This window comes from Corvus hawaiiensis, chromosome 6 (genome assembly GCF_020740725.1).
Source record: "Corvus hawaiiensis isolate bCorHaw1 chromosome 6, bCorHaw1.pri.cur, whole genome shotgun sequence".
In the NCBI taxonomy this organism is placed as follows: domain Eukaryota; kingdom Metazoa; phylum Chordata; class Aves; order Passeriformes; family Corvidae; genus Corvus; species Corvus hawaiiensis.
The window spans coordinates 5,046,930-5,072,474 of record NC_063218.1 but is presented as its reverse complement, the minus strand read 5'-3'; the positions used below and the strand labels follow the sequence as shown (position 1 = coordinate 5,072,474).

General features: G+C 50.2%; 1 protein-coding gene across 1 annotated transcript in view; it reads right to left on the bottom strand.

Annotated features, from left to right (window-relative positions):
- Window positions 1-3,130, bottom strand: part of DAAM1 (dishevelled associated activator of morphogenesis 1) — a 90,272-nt gene extending 87,142 nt beyond the window's left edge. The window contains exon 1 of the mRNA XM_048307289.1: window positions 3,012-3,130. The gene's annotated coding sequence lies outside the window, so the exon portion shown is untranslated. The remainder of the gene's footprint in view (window positions 1-3,011) is intronic.
- Window positions 3,131-25,545: the final 22,415 nt, after the last annotated feature.

The following is a 25,545-nucleotide window of genomic DNA, read 5'->3' as shown; positions in this document are numbered from 1 at the left end:
TAAACAGCTGTCCCAGCAGGTCCATGCAAGCTTAACAGCACAGCAGTAAAACACACGGTTTTTCTTTCCCTTTTAAAAGGGTTTTACTTATATAAAAAAAGTATATTTTTATAAGAAAATAAATTGCAGGTTGAAGAATCGTAGTTAGGTCACACTCAATTCCAGCAGAACAAGCACATCCTGCTTCACATGGCCTCACCAGTCACTCCACGGCAGTGGCAGCTTTCTGAAGCCAAGTTAAGATATTTAATTACCAGCATCAAGTCAGAAACCAAAGCGTCCAACAAAATCCTCATTTGTGAGCGAAGCCTGCAGAAATGTCGTTGAGCAGGCTTTGGCAATCTGCAGAGCTGACAGCTGGATGCCCTGGCTTATCGACTGCTAGAGCACAGGCGGAAAAAAGCTCTGAATAGTTGCAGTGCCGAGCAAGCCTTCAAGGCAGCCCCGCCAGCCTCTTAGAAAGGCTCACAGAAATAGGCAAGCTTCATTTATTAATACTTCAGAGATAAAAGTGGCCACGTAGGAGCAGCTCAGTGGGTGTCCGTGCAGGAGGAGGATGGGCAGAAGACCACCCGCTCTGGGTGGTGCATCTGTCAGGATCCCCATGCAAACAGTTCAGGTTATAAATGCACCAGGTATGTTTTCAACTTGGGCATGTGGTGGGCTGCTCCAAGTGCATCAGCCAAAGACCTTTAAGGATGAACCCAGCAGGGATAGTCAGTGCATGGAAACTTCAAAGCAGGAAGATGGAGCGAGAGGAGCCACGCTCCTGGCTGGCTGACAAACAGAACTTGTGGGAAGCCCAGCTGCCCAACAGCTCCATGTCACCCCTGCCTCGGGTTCCTCAGCTGTGACATGACAGTGCGGGAAAAAGAGGAGGAAAAAACCAAAACAAAGCACAGAAGCAAAGGGAGATAAACATGATCCAGTTAGACCGGCTGTCCCCAGGTCTTGCCTGTCCTCACCAGAGGAGCCAGCCTGCCATGGCTGTCCCTTTCCTGCTCCCTCCTGCACCCCTGCCACAAACAAAGGGTCAGATAAGGAGCCAGCTCAGGTCAAGACCGGTTTGACTCTGTTTCAAGCCCAAGGGAGCGGATTCAGTGCTGATTTTACACCTCACCCATCCTGTTTGCCTCCCCGGGGCAGAGGCCAGGACAGGGAGCAGGGTGCACGCCTGGCTGGCTGGACCCAAAAATCCTGAGGCCGTGTCAGGGCACCGCCACACACCAGCTGAGCACTGGCCAGAGCCGGGAAGCGTCACTGCTTCCTCCTGTTCCGGTGTCACACAACGTTGGGCGGTCGGAGATCATGGACTTTGGCTTTTGCTTCCTGCTCCTGACAGAGCAGGGGCAGGTCCCGGCACATGCCCATGGGGAGAGCAGGGCGAGTCACTCATTAATCGAGGAACAGCAAGGTGGATGTCTGACCCTCGGGGCTTGGGGGAAAACGCACGCCAAAACAAACTCCAGTGCTCATGGAAAAAGGTCCAGATGCTGCAGGACCCATTTACTTCTAATGGGACTCAAAGAGGGGCAGGCAGGGAATGCCAATAGCTTTGGAATAGCTTTGTTTTTGGCAAGGGAGGATAACAAGGTTGCACCACGGTTCACCACTGAGGCATTAATACACATCAGCACCTGATTTTGTATGCAGTCTCAGAATCAACCTCCAGAGAGGGGAGAAAAAGGAAAACACCGGTTTCTCCCTCTCCATGCTGCCGGGAGAAGCTGGCTGGCTGTACAATGCCAGGCATCTGCAGTGCTCAGGCCTGGTCAAAGCCACTGAGGCAGCCTGTGCCATGGGCTCCCCTCTTCCCAGCACCTGGAAAAGGGGACTTGGCTGCACCCCATGATCTTCCACCTGCCTCTGGTTTCCACAGGGAGCCCCTTGCCCCCAGTTTAGCAGCACAGCCCTGTTGGTTCACATGGCTTTTGTCAGGAGGCACATTATCATCCATCTTTGCCTTAAATTAACCTTGATCACTTAAGGATGCAGAAAGACTGTTTCACACCAGCACCAATGCAAGAGGCAGCATGATGTGAAAGACACACGAGCATTGCAGACCCTAGGGACAAAACCTCCCTGATCACGCTGAAGACTTTGTGCCAAGCAAAAGATCAGGATCCAACCACAGCCATCGCACACCAGTGGCAGTGGGTGCCAACCCCCGAGGCTCCATGCAGCAAGGGCATTGTCCCTCCTCCTTGCAGACCCCTGACCAGAATGTCCCAGAATTTTTGGGCGGCTGCAGCCAATGACAGACCGCACCTCCCCACCTGGTGCCTGAGCCACACACCTGCTTGTAGCCAAGCCATAGCCCAACACCGGCACATGCCAAAATCCTACTCCCACCCCAGCTCCCACATCAAAGCATCGGCTGGACCAGAGCACGCCTGCAGCAAAATGTGTGACACCAGCACCAGAGGCTTGGCACATACAGACGACGGGGCAGCCCCAACTGCTGTGCCTATGGGGAGGCACTCAGGAGGCTGAGACCCCCCAAAGCCCGCGGGAGCCCCATCAGGGGGGTCATATCGGTGGTGTGGGAGTCGCCGCAGGGGTGGGAGCCGCCGTGCCAGCCGGCGCCGGGGCTGCAGCAGCCTCCGGAGGCGTTGCCATGGAGAAGGCAGCGCAGCAGCAGCATCCCGCATCCCACGCCCCCGCGTGGGCGCCCCCTCCTCGGCGACCACCGGGCCGGGCACCGCCTGGGACACGCCGGGGCCGGGGACACGCCGTGCTTCGGGGCGCCGGCAGCGAGGCGGACGCCGCGGGGCCCGGGCGATCCCCCCGGGGCAACAGCTCCACGCAGCGCCCGGGGCGGGGTGGGACGCGGGCTCGCCTCCCTCCCCACGGCTTGGAAAAGGCAGAAAAGCCCCGGCCCCCGCCCCGCTGCCGGCGCTCCGGAACCCCTCCCCAGCACGGCCGCGGGGTACGGGAGAAGGGCAAGACGCTCCGCCAAAAGCCCCCAGAAGCCGAAAGGGGAGGAGCGCCGAGGGGCTCGGAGGACTCACCGCAGCGCGGCCGCCGTTCCTGCCGGGGCGGAGGGCTCGCTGCCCGCGGTCCGCCCGCCGTTCCTGCCGGGGCGGAGGGCTCGCTGCCCGCGGTCCGCCCGCCGTTCCTGCCGGGGCGGAGGGCTCGCTGCCCGCGGTCCGCCCGCCGTACCTGCCGGCGCGGCGCTGCGCTGCGCGGCGCGGAGCCCGCCCGGCCCCTGCCCACAATGGGCCGCGCCCGCCCCGCCCGGCGCGCTGGCGTCAGCGCCCGCCCGCCGCCGGGAGTTGTAGTGACGCGCGGGGCGGGGGCTCCGCAACCGGGGGTGCCGTTCTGGGGGTACCGCACCACGGGTACCGCACCAGGGGCACTGCCGGGGGTACTGCCGGGGGTGCCGCACCAAAGGTACCGCACTAGGAGTACCGCACTAGGGATGCTGCAAAGGGTGTACGGCACCGGGGGTACAGCAGTCGGGACAACGCACCAGGGGTGCCGCACCCGGGGTGCTGCACCGGGGTTTCTGCACCGGGGGCACCGCACCGGGACCCCCGCGCGGAGCGCTGCGGGCCCCGGCACTGCCCGTGCTGCAGAGAAGGCGGAGGGCAAGCGGGAGGATCCCGCTGCCGCCGAGCGGCGAAGATAAAGTTTCACCCGGCTGGCGACATGGGTGACACGGACATGCGGGGTCTGCGTCGCAGCTGCCTGGCAGAGGCCTCCCAAGCTGTGGCATTCTCCTCTTGGATTTAAGAAATCAATTTTCCAGGGGTTCCCATTTCATGCGAATCAGAGCAGCAATTGGATACACGGTTGGATTCCCACATGCATGGGAATAACCTCGCTGCATGAGATGGCAGAAGGAGCAGTTAGTGGTCTTGGTGCAAATCAAAACTCACATCAAGTTAATAGCGTGGAACATTTTACCTTAAGTAAACTTTTTTTCTGGATAAGAGGTCAAGCTTTTTACATCTTGTATAGTTGTTTTTTCTTTCTTGGCAACAGCTATATGGGAAGGTCTGAAAGGCAGGAAGGGATTTACGGTGATTGTGTTTCATATGGAGTCTGCACAAAAATTGATACAAAGGAGAAGCCAGTGTTGGAAAAGTAAAGAAAGAGCATTCTTAGAGGAGTTGATACCAACTCATGGAGTAAAATTATAGAATCACAGAAGGGCTTGGGTTGAAAGGGACCTTCAAAATCATCTAGTTCCAACCCTCCCGTCGTGGGCAGGGACACCTTCCACTAGACCATGTTCTCGCCGGCCTTTTCCATCTCAGCCTTAGCTTTCCTGACCCCTATCCCTACACATCCAAATCATATCCCTGTACTCCTCCTAGGTCAAGTGTCCACTGGCTGTGCATTTTCTTCTCACTCCTCAGTTTGAGGAGCAGGTCTTTGCTCAGCCATGCTGGTCTCCAGCCTGCCTTGCTTGATTTCTTTCACATCAGGTGTTGAAGCAACAGGAGGCTACAATCACAGAGGCAGTTTTGGTATAAAAGTGTCAAGGGCAGGTTATCTGGAGCAGCAAACCCAATGATGGTGTTGTGAAACTGGCAGGACAAGAGGATAAAACATATCTGTACCAGCACACAGGTTTTGGCAAGAGAAATTGTAACTCACAAAATCTACCACAGTCCTTGATGGAGCCAAATATGTAGTGGAAAATGGAGGTCTAATGGATATAAGAGATATTGATTTCCTAAAGGCTCTGACAAAATCCTTCATCAAACCATTTTGAGGGGAGTAAGGAGCCATGAAAAAAATACCTCAGTGGTTTATAGTCAGAAACCACAAAGGCCAGACTGGGATGGTCAGTCTGCACTGGAGCTATGAGATGGGGAGTTTCATGGAGATCTGAGCAGGGGTCTGTGCTTGGCATCTTCATCAGTGATGTAGGAGTGGGGGTGGGTGGGGACACGGTGAGGGTTTCTGGTGACACTTAGCTGCTTGGAAAGGCCAATGGCACCAAACCACAGCGGGACCTCGGGATGCTCAGTGACAAAATGACGGATGAAATTCAGTGGAGACAAATGTAAGTGATAAGCCTCAGAGGGAGCACTCCTAACATCATGCACACGGCAATGGGCTCTGAACTGACTGCAACCCCTCAGGAAAAGGATCCTGGGTTATAACAAGGAATTTGATTAAAGCATCAACTCATTGCTGAGCAGCAGTCAAGAAAGCAAATACACGGATAGGAGTTAATGAGGTAAGAGGAAAAACTGCTGTACAAATTCCTGGTTTGCTCTCTTCTTGAATGCTGTGAGCAGCTCTGGCCTCTGTTCTCACCAAAGAACTGGTGATCAAAGATATGGAGCATTTTTCACTGAGGTAACTGGTTAGGCCAGGACTATTCAATACAGTATTTGTATACAAGCCTTGGGCTCAGGAAGTCCTGGAGCTGCATGCAGCCTGCTGCAGGCTTGGAGAGTTTATGGGAAAATATCCCTGAACACTTCTCATACCCTTGGCTTATCATACACCGTTGGCTATGAGAGGATGCCGGGCAGGATGGTCCCTACATCTGACCTAGCACAGCTTTTCTTTCACTCTTCTGTTCATCTTTTTTCCTCCACAAAATGCCTTCCCAGGACCCCTCTTCCCACTCCCCTCCTCCTTGATTAACCCTGTAGTGATAGTTTGATCTGGAAGCTCCCAGCCTGGGCAAGTATCTGCATAATGGTTGGCATCTGGAATTGCATCTTCCTCATCAAAACTGCTCAGCCATTTTCTTGTAATTGCCTCCTCGGAGCTTGTTTGGACGCTGCTTATCAAGCCCCATTGTGTTGCTTTCCTGCTTGTTTTTCCAACAGCCGCCTATTAAATTAAGCTCCTGTATTCAGATAGGAAAACCCAATAACCAGCTGCCCAGAGCCTCTCTGGATAAGTAGGACACATGCAATAGTCATCGTGTAGGACTGATGAGCATCCGGCTCCAAGAAGGGGAGAGCATGGGTACCAAGCCTGCCTGGAAAATAATCCCTGTAATGCTTTGTTACAGGAGGGGGTTGGCAGGGTTTGCTCATTGGGTGAAAAACTAAACCAGGACTTTCCCTGAGCTGAGGGAAAGAAAATGGGTTTCTTGTTCTAAATCTGTAAGAATATACTTGGTAATGTTCATCGTTAGCTGCTCACTAGACCCTAATAAATGTTCTCTGAGACCAATCCATGTCAGATCAATATTGTCTTATCCTGGGGGAGAGTTTTTATGTGTCTGTTCCAGTGAAACTTAAAAGGACACTCTTGATTCAGCTGACAGTAATGGAATATGGAACCCATCCCCTTACAAAAATTAAATAAGATTGATTTTGGAGGAAAAAAGCCCTCTCTTCTTGAGGTTATAGTCTTTCATGATGCACAGATGATCTGCTCAGCAGAAAAACAGGCCACAGCTTTTATTTAATTGTTGTTTCAGTCTAAACCAAAGACTTGCACCAAAAGAACAAAACCACCATCTGAGCCCCTACCACCATCCCAATCCATTGGAGTTTATGGGAAGATTTCCATCACAGCAATCGGGGCTGGTTTTGGCTCAAAGGTAGGAGACAGCATTATGCATTTTGCTCTTTGACATGAGAGTTTTCAGAGTTTTCAGAGTACGTAGAGGAGGACCTTTAGCAGTTCTGTATCTGGGCTGGGATGTTCTGTGTGGAAACAAACCACACCCTAAGCCGGCGTTATCTCCAACAGCACCGAGCCCAATCTCACCCCAAGATTCACATCAGCTCCGTGCAGCTGGCAGGGGAAGGCAAAGCTTCGGCGTAACATTTCATAGCCTCAAAAGGGAAAATAAACGCATTCCCAAGGCAGCACTCAGCCGGCTGGGAGCGTTAGCAAAGACTCAGTGGATTTAGGCCCTGATTCTGCAAAGTCCTTAAGCTTGTAAGGAATTTGTAATTTGCTTGTAAGCAAATTCCCATCCGCTTCAGTGGCATTTAATCACATGCACATAAGTGCTTTATGGCGGACCAGGGAGTTGTACCTTGGTGGAGGTGGGGATATCAAGCCCAAGCAACTGAATTCTTTTCCAGTGTGTTCAGAGAAGGGTAAAATCATGGAATCATATTGCAGAATCATAGAATGGTTTGAGTTGGAAGGGATCTTAAAAGATAATCTGTTTCCAACCCCCCTGTCATGGGCAGGGACACCTTCCACTAGACCAGGTTGCTCAGGGCCCCACCCAGCCTGTCTTTCTAAGAAATGAAAAATGTAAGAAATAGTTGGAGAGCAGATTGTGAGATTTACTGCAAACAGCTATAGCAAGATCTTGGTCCAGCCCTGCCCTGTCTAGACCCACTCTGCTGGGATATGCTGTGACAGCACAGCCTCTCCTGGCTGTTTCATCTGAAAGAACACCATGCCCTGTAGGAGACAGATGACTCAGATGAATGGCAGAGAGATACAAAGCACTTGCAAGTGTGCTGGGGGTATAGGAAACCCTAAATCATCTCAGTGCCTTGGCCAGGGCCCTCCACCCCACCCCTCTCCGTGCTCCTGTCGTTTCCTTCCTCCCCTCTCCACTGCTCCCTGCAGCTGCCAGAAGCCCCTCATGCTTCCCTTGCCATCCATCCTCCTGGCTGTCTCCTGTGAGATGCTGCACGTGTGGCCATGCCCTGGTTTGGATCATCTTGCTGGTACCTGGTGTGTCTTTGGCAGGCTCCCGACACTCGGCTCCTGTTTGCTCACAAAGTGAAGGGTGACTCTTCCTTCCCAGAGCCTCCTGCCAGTGCCAGGCTTCACCCACAGCCTTGTGCCAGCCTCAGATGCTGGGTCTGGGGGAAAATGTATTGTTCAGGGAGGCTGGAGGGCTCTATCTCTTCCCCACCTAGACTCCTGAACATGGCTAGAAAACAAGCCATTCCTGATTAGGGATCTGTAACTTTGCTCGGGTCTTTTTTCTCCTCCGTATTCCTAGAGATGACTTTTCTTGCACTGAATTGCTATAGAAGATACCAAAACAACAACAACAACAACAAAACATTTCAAGGTAGACAGAGCAAATTCTCAATGGATGAAAGTTCAGTACCCTGTTTTCTTCCTGACATCCAGGGTTATTTATCTCCTGAAAGCAGGGAAGGAGGTGAGATGAGGGGTAGCATCCAGAGAAGAGGTGAGGCAGAAGGAAGAGGAGCGAAGGGGTGGGAGAGGGGTGTAAATCAGTGCCTCTCTCTCAAGGCCAGAGACTGCTGCAGATTTCCACCAGCTGTTGCTGGGGCTGTCAGAGAAGGGTTTAACAGGGATGTGTGCACACATAGCCTACAGGGAGAGCTGCTTTTATTTGTTCACATCTAGCAGGGGTTGAATTTATTGCCTTTGCAGAGGGGCCAGCAAAAAGCCAGAGCGTCACTTAAATCCCATTTAAAACCTCAGATTAAGGCTTTGCAGGAAGGGAAAACAGGGAGGTGGAAATGGCCTGGCCAGATCTGGCTCCATTGCTTGGGGGAGTGGGCTACAAACAGCCAGGGAGACAAGGGAGGCTGTTGTTTTATCAGTGGAGCATCCTTTGCTCCAGACCTGTAGCAGAGACAGAGTGAGGAAGTGCCAAGTCACCTTATGCTCATGATGAGTCTCCAGCCTCTTACTGGAGCATAAAACAGTTAAACCCCAGATCATCTGGTGGGTCCCAGCCCAATTCTGCCATCCATTAAGGAAAGAAGCTTATCCAAAGGAATAAGAAGCCCTCATCAAAGGCCTACCTGCTTTTGGAATATCTTAATCCTTGTGATTTTTGACATGATGCAATATTCTAGGAACTTGTCTTACTTTTGCAAGATGCCTAAGCCAATTCTTGGCAGAATTTATGCAAAGTGACTCAGCCAAGGTCACTCTTGGAGTCTGTGGTCAACCTGGGAATGGCTCACAGATACCCCAAGTCCTGTCTGAGCACAATAAATCACAAAACCATCTCCATCTTGCTCACTGTTTTGGTCCCCCTGATTTGTCCTGCATCATTAAATTTTTACAGCGCCTGACTCCAGATGACTTAAAGTTTGTGCCTCCTGTCTCCAGTAACTGCAGAGCTAAGAGGTTTTGTTCCTCCCAGCACAAGGGCTGGAATGTGAAGACTCAGCGACCAGCACAGGCAGGAAAATTTCTCCCATCCCTGACAGCTGTGTAAGTGGACATACAGGCTCCCGGTATCTTTCAGAGCATCAGTGTGGCTTTTACAGGTCCTGGTGCTGCATTTCTTTCTAATCAGCAGAATTCAGGATAGATCTGTTACAGGACTTGAGCAACGATGCTGCAGACAGCAGAGCAGCAGAGCCCTGTTGGATCCCTGCTAGAGATCACATCCTGCATGGATGGAGTGAGCACAGTACTGCTCCAGCCTCCCTGCTCCATCACTGGGCACTCCTGGGCTGACATCAGCACCATGAGATCATCTCTCTTGGCTGGCTATATTTTCTTACAGGTTTTCCCTGGAGGGCTTCTGGTTACTCTCTGGTTGCAGTTTCTCTGCTGCGAGGACTTCCGCAGGCTCGTGTTCCCTTTTCCATGGTACCCAGATGTTGCTCCACCCCAGGGTCTCCATGCAGCTGTGGCTCCATCAGCTGTCATGTGCTGGGAATGTTTGTGATGGGGAGGTATTGCAGCCACCTCTGGCTGATCCAGGCTGTACCCACAACAACAGCCCTACTGGAAATTTTTCCTGGCTGGGCATGGGGTTGGACTCTGCAGGACAGGTCTTCTCTTTCCTCTGCTCAGCCTTTTCTCTGCCCAAGCACACAAACCTCTCCTCCTCCATCTGTCTTGCAGTAATTTTAGGTCCATGCACAAGACTCTGGCTGATATCCTGGCAGGATACCCTCAGTATCTAAAAGCTGCCCATGGCTGGTGCTTCTCAGAGGTCTCAGACTCAGGTTGCAGCCTTGCAAGAGCCCAGGAGAAGCCCCTGGGAGTGCAGGAATGAGCAGCTGGGGGCATTAGGAGAGGTGGCAGTAACAGCAGCCTTCCTGTATCACTGTCCCCGTGGTGGATGGACCCTGAACATGCCCTCACTGCCCCGGATTGCTGGTGACAAAAGGGTGTTGCCAAACTGGCAGAGAGGGAAGTCACGGTCACAACAACAGTGAGAGAGACCTTCCCATTTGCAACTTCCTTAGTCACAGCTGGATTACCAACCCCATTCTTATATTTTCCATGGGGGCAGCATGAGTAAGAGCTGACTCCTAGGGATGTCTGTTGCCTCCAGAAACCCTTAAGGAGAGAAATGCTGATGGGACTATCAGGCTGTTTAAGTTTCAGGACACATCAGGGGAGTGGAGCAGTTGTGCAAGGAATGGGAGGGTGACTCAGGTACAGGACAGAGCCAGCCCAGGGGGTCAGGATGCCCCAAGCATCCCCCAAGGCAGTGCCAGAGGGGATGGGCATGCACAGCTCAGCCATTTCCACAATATCTGCAACACCTCAGTCCCTCCAGAGATTGTATTTGGGACACGGACTTGCCTTGGAGAAGAGCCCCCAGCTGCTGCAGCAAGCCTGGTCTACTCATGGCTCTCCCTGTTTTGACCGATGGTGAGTTGGGGGTAAGATCAGGTTTTGGGAGTGTCTCAACATCTCCCAGATGCTGGTTTATGCATAAGGGACAGCGCAAATCATGAGCATAGGGCTCAAACACACTCCAAGTCTCACAGGTCTCCTGCAGCTCCCAGCCAGGGGTATCCCGGGAGCCCCAAGACCCTGACTGCAGCCTCCCCGCAGCCAGCTGGGCAGTTGCGGTGCAGGAGAGGGAGATGGCAGCCCCCCAGCTCCCTCCAGGATCTGCACCCAGACCCCAGGGTGATCCCACTCCCTGTAGGAGACCTGGGAAAGGGAGGAAGGGGGAAGAAGAATTTTCCCACTTGGGCTAAGCTGATGGGAACGAAACCTTGCTCCCTCAGCCCTGACTGCCGAGGCGGTGGGAATCTGAGCTCAGCCCCTAGGCGACTTAATGGGCTTTTAAAAAACCCCTTTGTATTGGATCCATTCTTCTTCCCAAAGCTTGCTGGCCCCGCTCCAAGGGGAAACCTTTGATTCTACAAATACACCACAATTATCATCCCGAGGAGTCTCAGCTATCAGGCTCCCCGCCTCCAAAAGATCAGCAGGATGCCGGAGAGGTGCTTAAATCATTTCATCCTAAGAAAACCTTGGGCTGTAGCAGCTTCCCTGTTGCTCGGAAAAAGCCACCCCTCTCCCAACAGCTTGGCTCCATTTTTCTCCCAGTGATACCGTCGCTAGCGGAGGCAGGGCGGGCAGCACTGTGGAAACCAGGCCACTGGGCTTCCCGGTGATTTCATCAGTCCGGGGACCCAGCTCGCAGAGATTTATGAGCTCACAAGAATCTCGCCTTGGAGTTATCTCCCCCTCCCCGCTTTTTATGGCTGTGTAGAAAGGGATTCGGCGATAGAGCCCTGCTGGGTACCGTAACAAGCTCGCTCTGTTTGACAGATGCAAATATTTTCCTCCAACATTGCACAGGTCCATGTGCACGGGCTCCTCTCGCCAGCGTTGCCACCACCCAGCACCGGAAAGCTCGACTTGGCGTGGGGGAGACGCAAACCAAAAGCTTGCCAAGCACTGCATGCACTCCCTGACTCCTGTCCCTTGCTCACGACGCCCCTAAGCTCTCCTCCAGGTAGGCTTTTATTCTTTTGAAATTGTTTTGTTGGGGTTTTTTTTTCTTCCAAAAGTATTTTTATTTTCTTCAGGTAATACAAATCCTGCCCTTCTGCAGTGCTTTCCAGTCTAATGCTGGGATTTTTGAAGGAGCTAGATGCTCCACGTCCAGGAGGAGTCCTGCACTTCTCTCCTTGCAGAAATCCCCCTTTAAAGCACGTCATCAGTACTTTTCCGCCGCTGTTTTTCTTAGTTGTCTAAATAAAGCTTTCAAGTTACGACTCCTTGATGTGAAGCCAGATTCAGAGGCTGTCAGTTCCTTTGTGTATCCTCAACTTGTCCGGGGGTGTTTTGTTTTATTTTGGGATGGCTGCTTGCTGCAACGCTGTGCATTTAGCAGCACATTCCTGCCCAAAAGAGCAGCCGATTCTGCTCTTTGCCGGTGACAATGTAAGCTCCAAAGCACCACCAAGCCCGGCCCCTGCAAACCCTTTGCACTGGGCCTGCCTTTCTGCGAGGGTAAAGGATTTTGCAAGCAGGAATTTGCTCAGGCCACGGATTCACCCTCCCTGTGCCAGCCATCACAGGAGCCTCAGTGAAAGGTGTTTCACTGTGGCTGAACAGCCAAGGCCACTGTCCTCTCCAAGCTGCAGTTGCAGCCCACACAGCCGTGGGATACCGAGTTTCTTTCTCATGGGAATCAGTTATATGGGGAAAGCTGATCCCTTCTGGTGACACACAGCCACCATGTGGGGTCTAGCAGAGGCTGCAGTGGCATGGCACTGTCGTTGGGGATGGCATCCCCATCCTGCTCCAGTGCCATGTGCCACTTGCTTGGTCACACTGCTGTGGCCTGTTCCCTGGGCCAGCCCAGGGTGAAAGCAATGGGAGGCTGACCCAGCTCTGCCACCAGGAGGAATGTGGACCCACAGCCAGCTTAGGGACCCACACAGATCACTTCAGAAATCTATAGACAAGCAACAGGCTGAGACCAAAAATCCGCTGCTATCCTTTATCAAAACCACTGATGCTTACTTAGGATGCTCCAGGCATGATTCAACACTCATTATCTTCATTGAGCTGGAGATTAGGCTGCAATATTCCCAGATAATAGCATTATTAGCTCTGTATTATTCTTGCTACATTATTTATTTACACTGAGTCAAGAACACTCAAAACTTTCACTGAAACAGTAACACCAGTTCAGCAGACAACATTTTATGCTGTGCTTTTTACAGGAGCAAAGATCCTGTGTAGAAGGAGCTACCCCAGGCCAAAAGCACCCTTTCCAATAAAGTCTTTTTGGCTTAAGGAAGCTGTAGGTGCTATGGGTGCCCCACCAGATGCTAACAGTGTGGAAAGGTCATTTTCTAGCATTTCAGCACAGGCAATGTACTGTTGTGTCCCATTGCCTGCTGTGCTGGCTCTGCCAGGGCTGCTCCTGGCCCAGGCACAGCTGACACTCATGGCATGGCTCACCAGGGGCTTTTTCTTGAGCTCTCATGACCTCTCTGCCTCCAGCCATCCATCCTGCACCAGCACAGTCTGGCACTAACCTTCTTTTGGCTAAAACAAGATTGCATTCTCCCTCTCTCTCTCCTGAAAAAGAAATCAGACTGATTTAATGATAAATTCATGGGCTTTTGGCTTTGGCCTTGCTCATCAGCCAAGACAACGTGTGGGCCGCTGCAAAGTCGAGAGAACCAATCCTGAGTACAAGAAGTTGGCCCCAGGAAGGGCTGCCTGGGAGATCCTGCACTATGTACCGGCCATGTTACCAAGCCCAGATCTTCCTCTGACTTGGTGCTGCTACAGAGGATAACTGGGGGGATGACAGCAGCTGAGTATCCATTCACCTTGGCTGTATCCTCAATGACTTTGTCATGGAAAACAGAAACTGACAACCTGACCCTCCCGACCCAGCCCCTCTCTGGGATGCAAGGGCTTTTCAGGTGCAGGGTACTCCACTTTCTCCATTTCTTCCTAAATGACTCTCTTTGCAATCAGAGCTGCTGACCATCCCATTAGCACACCTCCCAGTCTGGATTAAAGGGACCCACATGATGCTGGGCGTTTCTTTCAGCTCACAGTCTCCATATCAGCTCTTGGTACCCATTGCTTCCAGAGATGAGCACAGCCCTGCATGACACCTGACACACTCCCTAGGGAGGGTGCTCCAGGAATGTCCTGCTACCCACCTGAGCTCAGGAGCAAAAGCAGAGCTGAACATGCACATTCTTGATAGCCCCACATGGCCCTGCTCTCCCCAGTTCATTCCTGGAAGAAGGATTCCCACTCAGGGAGCGACTGCTTGCGATGTACTCACCACACAGCTGTGGCTCCCCAAAAATCCTGGCACATGCTAGGGGCCAGCTTTGATGTGTATTTCTTTGCTATTTGAAACAGCCTCTCCTGGAAGGGCTTGAACTGAAGGCTGTATATAAAAGCTGCCATTGTTTTTATTGGGCTACCATCCATCTGTTTATAACACAGATGCCCTGAGTGATTCTGCTGGCAGGAAGCGGAGGTGAAGGGGCTCCCTTGCATGTGCTCAGAAATCATCACCACATCCAGGACTCCTTTTAGAGATGTTTAACATCATCCATCTTTCAAGCCTCTCACAGCACTGCCACATCTCTGGGTTTTGGTATAAACACTCAAATTCAGAGTTGGTGAGAGAGAGCAGGGCAGGTGGTGCAGTTACGAGATGTCCTGCGTCAGAAGTGGTGCAATTTGTAGCTGCTTGGAAACGCCCTGGCAGAGAAGCAGGGGATCTGGGAGACACACCTCTCCATTCCCGGCCCAGCCCAGAGGCAGCCTGCCAGCTGCAGAGCACAGGCACGAAGCACTAATGGAGCTACAACACGAACTGCTCGTTTGCTTGCTGTTTGTATTCCATATCAACCAGAGCTGTCTGGAAGAAGCCCTGGATAATATTTCCTTGTGTGTTCCTCTTCAAAATCCCAGCTCCAGCTTTTGGGAGCTGCTAGCAATGTCCTGCCCTGGCACTGCCTCTAACTGAAGCTCTAGTCAGCCAAGAAGGGATGAATTTGTCCCTTCTTTTGAACCACAGGAGGGGAGTCTCCATCCCTCTCCCCACCACTGGTACACCCACCTACATCCCACCTTGGGCTCTTCTACCCAAGAGCCACTGCCACCACCCAGCCCAGCTTCATCTGCTCCACCTCTCTCCCATACCCATCCCTTCCCTTTGGGACATACCTTCCCTGGGTGCAGATGTCCAGGAAGGCTGCACCGCAGCACAAAGTCCTGGTTCCCTTTATGCCTCCTGCAGCTGCAGCTCCTGGGACTTGGATTGCAACTAGATGACTTGCCCAAGCCCAAAGAGTGGATCAGTGTCAGAGGAGGGATGTGGACATCCCTCCCTGTGCTGTGCCTCCAGCCCAGCCTCACTGTATGTTGAAAGCACACAAACCGGACATTCAACTTACCACGTCTTTGCACAAGGCTGGCCAGGGCTGAGGCTGCCAGGGAATTATCAGATGCTCTTGTGGCTCTGCAGAGAAGCCAGGATTCTAAGGGAAGGGTTACTGATTGCATTTTGGCCCTGGGGAGCTCTGTTGGACAAACTGCTGTATGATCACCGCACAGTCCAGCCTGCAGAACAGCACTGTAATACTTTTCTCTTATCATCGTGCAGTTTTGGAAGCTCTTATTTGATCTCCTTTATCCATGTGAATATGTTCAAGAATGCAGCAGCCTCTGCCTGCAGAATAGTTCCTATTGTTCCCTTTGTTCATTTGTCTGGGCTGTTCCTCAGCCTCCTTTCTCCCTTCCTGCAAAGAGACACACTCTGTATGGTCAAAAAGTATCTTTACAACTTGATCTTAGATATGAACTCAGCCATGGGAAAGGCAGAGGGCATATTTTCCTGAATATTACAGCTTTTTGTGATGCAGAGGGGACCGTGGTGAAAGGTACCCCGAGCTCACACAGTGAATTAGCTGCTTTTAACTTCAACCAGGATCTACTCACCCATGCCCAACCTGCAAACTCCTCAGAATTAATGCTGAAAATGGATGGCACTGGATTGGGCATTTTTGGCTTATCTATCTGCTCCTCCTGAAGTGCTGATTCTTTCAGTTTTAGTAAATCCACAGCAAACCAGCCTGGAAGAGAAACAAAGAATCTGAAGGTCATGAAGAATACGTATCTGCATTTCAATTTTTTATCCTGCTTTTTTTTCTGATACGAAAGCTTATACATGCCTTCAGGGTGAAAACAGGCTGGAATTGACTTAGATATTAAAAGTATTTAACTTGGAGACTTCTTTTTGTGAGTGTGGAACTGAATTCAGTGCTTTTCAAAAGCAGGCCTCCAGCTTTGCAAAAATGTCTCTCTGATTTCTAGATCAGCCCTTTCCACTTCTCCTTCCAGACAGGTCTGCAGCAGGTTATCCTAACACGATCTGCACAATCTTTACACCCTGTTGAGCACACAGTTTCAAAACAAAACCTCAAACAAACCTCAGCTCCATCTGAAAACCCATCTCCTCTCCATCCTCCTTGTGGAGAACCTGTAGGAAAATGTCAAATTATACAAATGAGAACTTTGGCACAGCTGAGTTAGATCAGGCTGAATTAATGATCAAAGTTACAGCTGGAGGTTGTTAATCTGTTGGTGATTTCCAAGCAAATTATTTTTTATATTCTGTTTACAAAGTAAGAGAATTGAGATTATTGGCTGAGCCTGGAGGCTGATGCATCACCAGCCATGGTAAAGCAAAGATGACACAGAGCTTGCTCGCACACTGAGGAAGGTGTGCTCCTTCATTAAGCCTGAGTCACCACTTCCATTAGGAGCAGGATGGAAGGATGGCACCAGAGCCACTGGCTGCCACAGGGCAGTGGCCAGAACCTGCTGAGAGCCTGATCCTGCACTGCCTGTGGCACACACAACTGGTGAGACAGGTTGGAAATCACTGGCTCAAGGCTGGATGTGTGCTTTGGCTTTCCTACCTGCCTCACTGGGAATCCATTTAGAAAGCTTCGGTGGGAATTCCTTCTTAGATTGAACGTATGTGGGCACGAGGCCTAGTAGTTATTAAATTTTTTTTTCAGGTCTTGTTACTTTTTTTGGTACTGAATTAAGCCAGGGAAATCACTTACTGCTGTTCAAGTCTCATGGATGTGCAGTGCTGTTAATCTCAGACTTCACAAATTGTAAATTAAGCTTTCCAAAATCATGAGATTTGTATTTGTTTATTTTTAAGTAAGAGAAGTTGTCTCTTTTTATTGGGGTTTTGTGCTTTCAGGACATGACATGGCTTTCCCCCCCTACACGTAGCAGCAGAAACAACCCCTTCTGCAAAAATTAAAATCTCTATCACAATTGCCTGACACCGGAAACAGGAATTTAGAAAAAAAACTCCTTCCTAAAGATCCAACTGAAACCTTTGGACATGGGCAGTGCAGGTAGGGGCAGACATTTCAGTTCACAGGGACCAAGGTTCTTTCTACCCTGATCTCATTGCTCTGAGCAGTGCATTCTGAGACTGCCATTGTTGAGCACCCATTATTTGATCTGCAGACTGAGGAGAAAAAAAACCCCAAAGAGCAGCTGATTTTCAATGTGGCCTCTCCTCTGCGTTGTGGCAAAACCCCATCCCAGAGTGCAGAAAGCAGTAAAACCCTCCCAGCCAGCACTTCTATTTTCCAACAATGTCAAGGTGAAAAGTCCCACAAGTGAACCCTGAGCTTTCTTCTGCTCAGCTCACAGAGCAGGAGCAAAGAGCAAACCTCCTTTCCTGTCTCTCCTACCTCCCTGAATCCATTCTCATGAAGGAAAGAAAAGGTCAATATTGGTGGTGTTGAAATGAAGCACAAGGACTGAACCGCCTCCTGCGCCTGGTGCAGGGTGCTGAAAGAGCCAAGCGTGAAACAACATTTTCCAGAGCCTCCATCAGCTCAAGGGCTGGTTTGGCCTGCCAGTGTGCAAGGAAGGAGCCCGATTTCAGGAAGCAATTTGCAACCATCCCCTTAGGAGACTAAGGGGAAAAAAAGCACCTGTGAGTGGGTCATAGCTTGGCCTCTCCTGACAGAAGTTTGAAAAGTGTCTGGCAATTTGGGAGATTCAAGAGGTGGGGGACAAGTCCCACCAGGAGGATGCTGAGGAAACCTGAGGCTTGCCACACCAGAGAGCTCTTGGTGAGGCTTCCCATCTTGGCCCAAGCCACTGTCTCCCCTCCTCTCAGCATCTATTTGCCAACCCATCCAGGCAGCAAAGCCACCACCTGAGCCTGTGTCATCCTCATCACGAGCACAAATTCTCAAAAGCGGCATGAAGAGATGATGGTTCCTACCCCATCACTTTACCCACCCATCTTACCTCTCTGCAGCTGTCTGCTGCCTCTCCAGAGGTTCCTCTCCATGGCCTGGTAAATGCTGTCCTGGCCAAGCACAGATTTGGTCAATGGGCACTGTCTTGCTCCACCTTCATCCCACCACCTTCATGTTTTCTCCTGTGCTGCCTTTTACTTTTCTCATTAACACCTCATCACCCTCTTTGAGTCCTGCCTGGTGGTGGTTGCAAAGATCAAAGCTGGGACTGGCACTCGAGGTTTTAAGGTTGTACCCCGATGGGGAGTAGACTCCCCTGTATATTATTGTGTTTTTCTCTTTGTCCCTCTCCATCCACTGTTGCCTCTGCTCTTAAATCCCAGGCACTCTGGGTGCAGAGAGATGCCCCTTTAGTCTGTATTTATCTCTACCATCACTTATGATGCTGTCCTGGGTGCATTATGAGAGATATTGCCTAAGCCTAGGTGAAAAACAGGGGCCAAAGTCTCTTGGGACCAGCATGGCAGTGATCAGCCTGTATGCTGCAAACTGAGCAGGGAAGGAAGGCTTAAATATCCCAGAACTTTGCAACAACACTGTCCTGTGAAAAATAGGAATATTTTCCATTTTCTTGCCCTGATTTGGTATCAAACCAGGTGTTTAAAAAGCCTGACTTTTCTCTAGGAATGGAAATTTGATTTTCAACCAACCTCTCACTTGCAATCCTTAATCTGTTTTAGAAAGAACTTTTTTTAACCTCTTTTTTTTTTCTTTTTCAGTGCAAACAGACATAATTTCTACACCACCCTTTCTTGTGTACCAACAACACAAGGCATTTACCTTGGCAGACCAGGTGAAACAGTGCCCTGGGGGAAGCTGAATAGGCTGACTAGGTGATGAGTTACAGTGTCTAACACTTCCCAAGTACAATCACAGATTTATGACCACTGACATGACAAAGATTTTGTCTGGTAGTGAGGAGTGATGGCTGATGTCCCTCTAAATGCTTATCATTTCTGGCAGCTTAATTCAATCCTGTTAACAGATGCAACAAAACCGAGAAACATTTCTCCTCCTAGGAGTCCTCACTGGACCAGCAAAGATGGTATTGGCATTATTTCCCTGTTTTCAGGAATTCTTCTTTGAAGTCAGAGGGTGCAGAAATGATCTTCCTAAAAAGAAAATGCCACCAAAGGAGTGTATTATCTTCATATTTGATATTAGGACACCTTGGCAGGAGAACAACCTCCAAAGATGGGTGGTAAGAGGGCACCCTTGGAGAGTTGCTGCAGTTTTCCACTGTGGAGTGATGTATCCCTCATTCAGCATGCAGAGGACTTGGGCTAAAGTCCAACTTGGAGCCTTGCCCTCCTCTTGGGGATTTTGAAGCTTTTCAGACCATTTGAGCAAAACCTCAGATAACTGTGACAGCAAGGGCTTCCAGCCCTGGCCTGTGAGGTGTTCTGGGAGCAGCTCTGCAACACAAGAGTTCTGGCACATGCAAAGGAGGAATCCAGGCATTTCTGACAGGCCTGCAGGCAGCTGGGAGCTCTGCAGGAGATCCCACTTTGCCTGGGTGGCTGCAGTCCTGCAAGAGGGCAGTGTTTTCTCAGCACCCAAGAGAGCAGCAAACTCAATGCCACTGGAGGCAGGTGGAGGGAGAAAGCTCAAGACTTCAAAGCTGCTGTGTGCAGGAGGAGGCTAAAATGTGGGAGATGGTTTTTGATAAGATTAATTCATAGCAGCAATGGACACCTGTGACCTGGAATGATTTTCAGGAAAGATAAAAGTTGTGCATACAGCAGGTCCTCTTGCAGCAGCTGAGCCGTGCTAGTCTCTCATCTGATTTCATGCATCAGGGTGTTATCTTTTTCCTGGGAAAGCCATGGAACTGGGTAGAATTTAAATTATACCCCAGAGAAGCTGGCTCACTTCTCTGACAGAGGTCATAATGAGGGAGTCGGGATTCCAGTTATAGTTCAGCACAGCAGATGTAGCTGGGTTTGCAGATGATAAAAATACAGCCTTGTCTCAGGAATGCTGCAGAAGTGAGGCACGCGTGTGGCTGGATTTTTTTTTCAGAGCTATTGTTTAACTCTGGCTGTACTGTAAAACAGTTGCTCCTATTGGGAAATCAATATTTACAAAGTCAGCAGCAATGAGACATGGGCTGGGTGCCATCCAAGCCCACAGCATGACCTGCTCTGTCGAATGCCCACACCTCAAACTGTGAAAAATGTTACTCCTCTCTCTTTTGGGGTAGGAGTGGCTTTTCATTACCAGCAATGAATACTATTTTATTTTTACTCTGCTCTGTATGTTTTCCAAGGCCAGCTTGCAAGGAAGGAGGCAGCCACTGAAACATGGAAAGCTACACTACATACTACCCCACATCACACACAGCTCACCTCTTCTGATCAGAATTCAGGGCTTGGTGCACAGAATTAGCCACCCGCCCCAAAGGAAAGCAGTTTATCTCAGAAAGCAATCATAAATAACACTTCAAATACTGAACTTCCAACTTGAGCTCCTGCTTGATCTCATCTGTATATCATAGAATCAGAATGGTTTGGTGTTACAGTGGGGATTCTGTAACACAATTTGGGTTGGAAGGGACTTTCAAGACCATTTTGTTCAAACCCCCCTGCCATGAGCACAGACAACTTCCATTTGACCAGGAGGCTTAGAGCCCCATCCAGCCTGGCCTGGAACACTTCCAGGGACAGAAGTGTTACAGGGACCTCCTCAGGGGTTCTGCAACTCCACTCCACCTTCCCCTGGAGGACAAACACCAGTGACCTCCCTTCAAGGAGCAGGTCACTAAGGCTCAGCTCAGCTGGGACTAACACAAACCTGGCAATGTGGTTGTGGACTCGGTGCTTTGCTGTTCCCCAAGGCATTGCCAGTGGAGGAATGCAGTACAGGCAGAGTGGCATGGCCATTCTCACTTTACCTGGTTACTACGATGAGTCCATGTCCTTTTGGATTTGCAACAACACACTTGAAGCTGGCTCTGTAATACTGCCTGGCCCTGTGTTCCCTCCTGTTTGCAGAAGCACAGCTGTATGGAAAATGTTCTGTCTCTAATCTCTATTTACACAGGATGGTGATAAAGAAATTCCTCCACAATCACTTCATCTCTCTTTGGGCTGACACCACCATCTTCGCTCAGCCCAGCTCCAGAGCAGCAACACATGCAAACACGACACAGTGATTTGTGGGCTAGGGAAGGACAGTCATGTGAAAACAACCCCTGTACCAAAGTACCCCTCAAGTCTTGTGCTCAGTTTTGAACCTCTCATGGCAAGAAAGACATTGAGGGGCTGGAGCGAGTCCAGGGAAGGGCAACTGAGCTGGGGAAGGGTCTGGAGAACAAGTCTGATGAGGAGCAGCTGAGGGAGCTGGGGGGATTCAGCCTGAAGAAAAGGAACTCAAGGGGGACCTTCTCACTCTTTACAACTCCCTGACAGGAGGGTGGAGCCAGGTGGGGTGAGTGTCTTCTCCCAGGCAACAATAACAGAGGAAATGGCCTCAAGTTGTATCACAGGAGGTTTAGATTAGGTATTAGGTAAAATTTCTTCACTGAAAGGATAGTCAGATATTGAAACAGGCTGTCCAGGGCAGTGATCGAGTCACTATCCCTGGAGGTGTTCAAAAGGTGTGTGGGTGTGGCATTCTGGAACATGGTTTAGTGGTGGGCTTCACAGTGCTGGGGTAACAGTTGGACTCAATGATCTCAGAGGTCTTTTCCAGCCTAAAGAATATTGTTATTCTAAGTTTTCTGCTGAGCACGACGAGTGAGAATGAGTGAGGTAAGTGTCCTACCAGGCAGGATGATATTGAGAAGAAGGACAGCCCCATCTTCTGGAAGCTGAGGTGGTTGACGCTCTAGCCCAATTTTGGTGCGAGATTTGAAGCAAGAAGCCTGTTTTGGGGTGGGTTTCTGCTGTAAATTCAGCTGGTTGTCTGCAGCAGTGAGGTGCTGCTGGCATATGTGCTGTCCCCACCACGAGCTGGCCTGCTCATGTTAGTAAGCTCTGAGAAAGCTCTGTATGAACTCACCGCCTGGCCCTAAAGGATTGGCAAAACAGGAAACTCTTTCAAAGGTGTCTAAGGACTTGATGTTGACATTTGAATTTCCCTTTCATATCCCTGCAGCATTTTTGTCCAGGAGCTTTATCCCTGCAGTGCAAAGCTGTCATTTATTTGTAGTCAGAGATTTTGTGCTTTTGAAATTAAATCCAAGGCAGACAGAAAATAGAAGTATTCCAAGACACTTTAGTGTATTAGACAAGTGTTAATTAGGGGAAGCTGAGTCTTTCCAGCCCTTGGGGCAAAGCTATCTTGCGTACAGATAATTCAGAAAGAGGCAAAGCCGTTCTGCCTACTGAGATTTTTAGTTCTATACAGTTTGAGGAAAAATCAGAATGTACTCATCAGTGGAAACAGAATTATAACACAGTGAGAATAGCTTAGAAGGGGCTGAAGGGGTCTGAGGCCAATGCAGACTGCATGGCCACAGCTGGGAAAGCAGCATCCTTGCTCAGCCAGGCACACAAGCAAGGAAATGGGCTGAGAAAACATGGCAAGGTTGTTGTGGGAGCTCCTCTGGTCACAGTCCTACCTGTGAAATGGGTTCTGTCTGCTCACAGCCTGTGATCACAGGAGCAGGCAGAGTGTATCTCACCCTCTTCCCAGGAGCGTCTGGGAAACAGCTCCCAAAGAGACAACTGGCAGTGATGGTTATTAAAAAATACACTCGTGAAGCTGCACCCAGAGCTGGCCACATTTTCCTCCCAATTTTTGGCAAATTGTGTACTTGGAAGAACTATGGAAAAGAAATCCACCAAGAATCTATGAATGAAATCCTTTAGGTGAAACTCTATCCCATTTGTTACCCAAGTCAGCAAATGTTAATGCCCTGTCCCTGAATTCAAATTCCCATCAGAGCCATTTTCCCCAGACAATGGCCTTCTTTGCCCTGGTAAGCACAGAAAGTGGGCATTTCCTCAGAGGAAGTTAATTTGGCTCTTTAGACAATCCCTCCACACACACCCGGAAAAAAAAAAGAAGAGCGTGGACAAAACCTTTTCAATAATATGGGAAAGTATTATCAAACAAAACCTTTTCTGCTAAAGGGAAACACTTCCCCATAGCCATTGAGATGCTAAGGACCAACACATTACTTTAATATTACCTTAAATTAAAAAAATGAGATGTCTTTGCATTTAATTTTACCAGTACACATACCTTACATTGAAGTCCTGACTTTATTTTAAAAGAGTGATTAATGCATTTAGCTTTTGGTTCATTTTAAACTTATTTTAGGAATCACAATAAATCACACTTTGGAAGAGCAGAATGATTTATTTCTTAACTACATTTTTGCTTTGAAGTGTCTGTTGGCTGTTAATAAAACAAGTCCTTTTACGTTCTCTTCAAAGTCACAAAACAAATACACGTGGATGCTTTGGGCCAAAGGAGGGGGCTGAAAACCTGTCTGGCAGTGGGAATTTAGCTGAAAGGAGGAAGGGAGCTGCTATCTCACCAGTCTGGGGAAAAGTGCTGCATTTGTTCAGCCAAAACCACTGTGTGTGGAGGCAATGGGAAAGTTGGGAATGGGTCTGCAGACATCCTGATTTAGAGGGTGGAGTCTTGGGCAATGAACATTACATTTTATTAGAAAACCACTAGTGTTTTCACAGCCCAGATTTCATAAACCTAGTATCTGTCTGACTGAATGTTAAGTACCTTACAGCCCTGCACGCAGTGTTTGCTTAGTGGTGAATACTGCAGTCTCTGTGTCCAACTCACAGCTGCTTTTACAGTGTGTCTAGAAACACTCGTGCCTCGGGGACAGGGAGAAACATGTAGGCTCAGATTAGCAAATTGCCAGCTGACAGAGCTGGGCGGCCACCCTCGGAAGCCACGGGCTCAGGCTGACTGAGGATGAGCCTGAAGTGCTCAGGAGTGCGATTTTTTACAAAGACCACAGTCAGAGCAGAATGCTGAACTCAGGTGCTGATGCCCTGGACCACTGAAGTAGTGCAAAAGTCCCTTCACCCTCGGGGAAGCATTTCACCAGGGCAGCCGGGCTGTGACTGCAGCCCTGTGTCCCCCTCTCGCTGTGCCCGGCACTGCCGGCCCTGCTGCCCTGCTCCCGGAGCCCCGTCCCCGGGCAGAGCCGTTCCCTCGCCGGGCGCAGCCGGCTGTGCCTGGGCAGCGGCCTCAGCCGAGCGGGGATGCAGAGCTGCGGGAGCCCACGGCTCTGTGCCGGCCGCACACCGGAGCTCCCTGCTCCAGCTGGCAGCGCCTCAGCGCCCTGTGCCCTCCCGCCCCGACAGCCGCGCCAGGCCCTGCCCGCTGCCCTCATGGTGCCACTCCTGGCCCCACTGCTCTCCAAGGGCTTCTCCGGGGGCACCTTCCTGCGGCCTTTCCGTCCCTGCATGAGGCCCACCAGCAACCCGCAGAGGGGCTGATTCCAAGGGCCTGGAGGCCCAGCACCAGGGGCAGAGGCTTCCCGCTGACAGAGGGAGGGGTTAGGCTGGACATGTGGAAGAACTTCTTGGCTCTGAGGCTGCTGAGGCCCTGGCCCACGCTGCCCACAGAAGCTGTGGCTGCCCCATCCCTGGCAGTGTTCCAGGCCAGCTTGGATGGGGCTTGGAGCAACCTGGCCTAGTGGAAGGCGTCCCCAACCCTCGGCAGGGTTGGAACAAGATGATGTTTAAGGGAGCCTTCCAACCAAGCCCTTGTGTGATTCTGTGATCACAGGGCCTGGGGACAGCTGGGCTTAATTTCTGATTAGAACCAGTTCAGCCCTGTAAGTTTGGTTGAGTTCAAGGAGACTCTTCACGAGCCCACACTCCCAGAGCATGAGATTTACCAATGCTCTGGGTCTGGCTGAGATCAACAAAGTCTTGCACGATCCAGATTCTGCAATATTGCATTTTATTGAAGCAACAGCAAACCAGTTTCTGGCTTGCCCCTCATAAATGCACTGACTATAGAGCATTAATAGGGGCCACGAGGGATAGTGACACTAAGTACGTATACTATATATATATGTATATACAATATCTTGTAAATTTTATATTGTTAATGTTTAAATATAATTACCTATTAAAATATTGATCATTATTTTTATCATGATGTAATAATTAGATATTTTGTGTCTTTGATATTATTTACACTGGTATATGCTTTTGTTTTATTATATTTACTATTATAGATGATTATCAATAAACTTTATAATATATAATATGTCTACTCTATGTCTTTATATCTATGAAATAAAAATCTAGATTCTTATGGATTCAAAGTTTCAGGTCAGCACCAACAGAGTTGGTCCAATGCTGACCTAAAGGTGTCCCTTCTGGGGACAAGGACAGGCACCGTCCCCTGACCGATGGCGGGCAAGCAGTGCCGATTGTTCCTCTCGGTCTTTTTTTCCCTGTTTCTTTCTTCTTTTTCTGTCCCACATTCCTGCTTCTTTTACACTCTGATTTTTGGCCCTTCCCAAAGGCCAGGAACAGTTGCATGCTACCGGTGGGGTTTGGTGACTTTGGCCATGCACGTAAGGCATGTGCTCTCTTCATGCGTGTTCTCGGGAGTGGGAAGTTCATATGCAAGTGGAGCTCGATGTGGATCTGTGTGACCTTTTTTG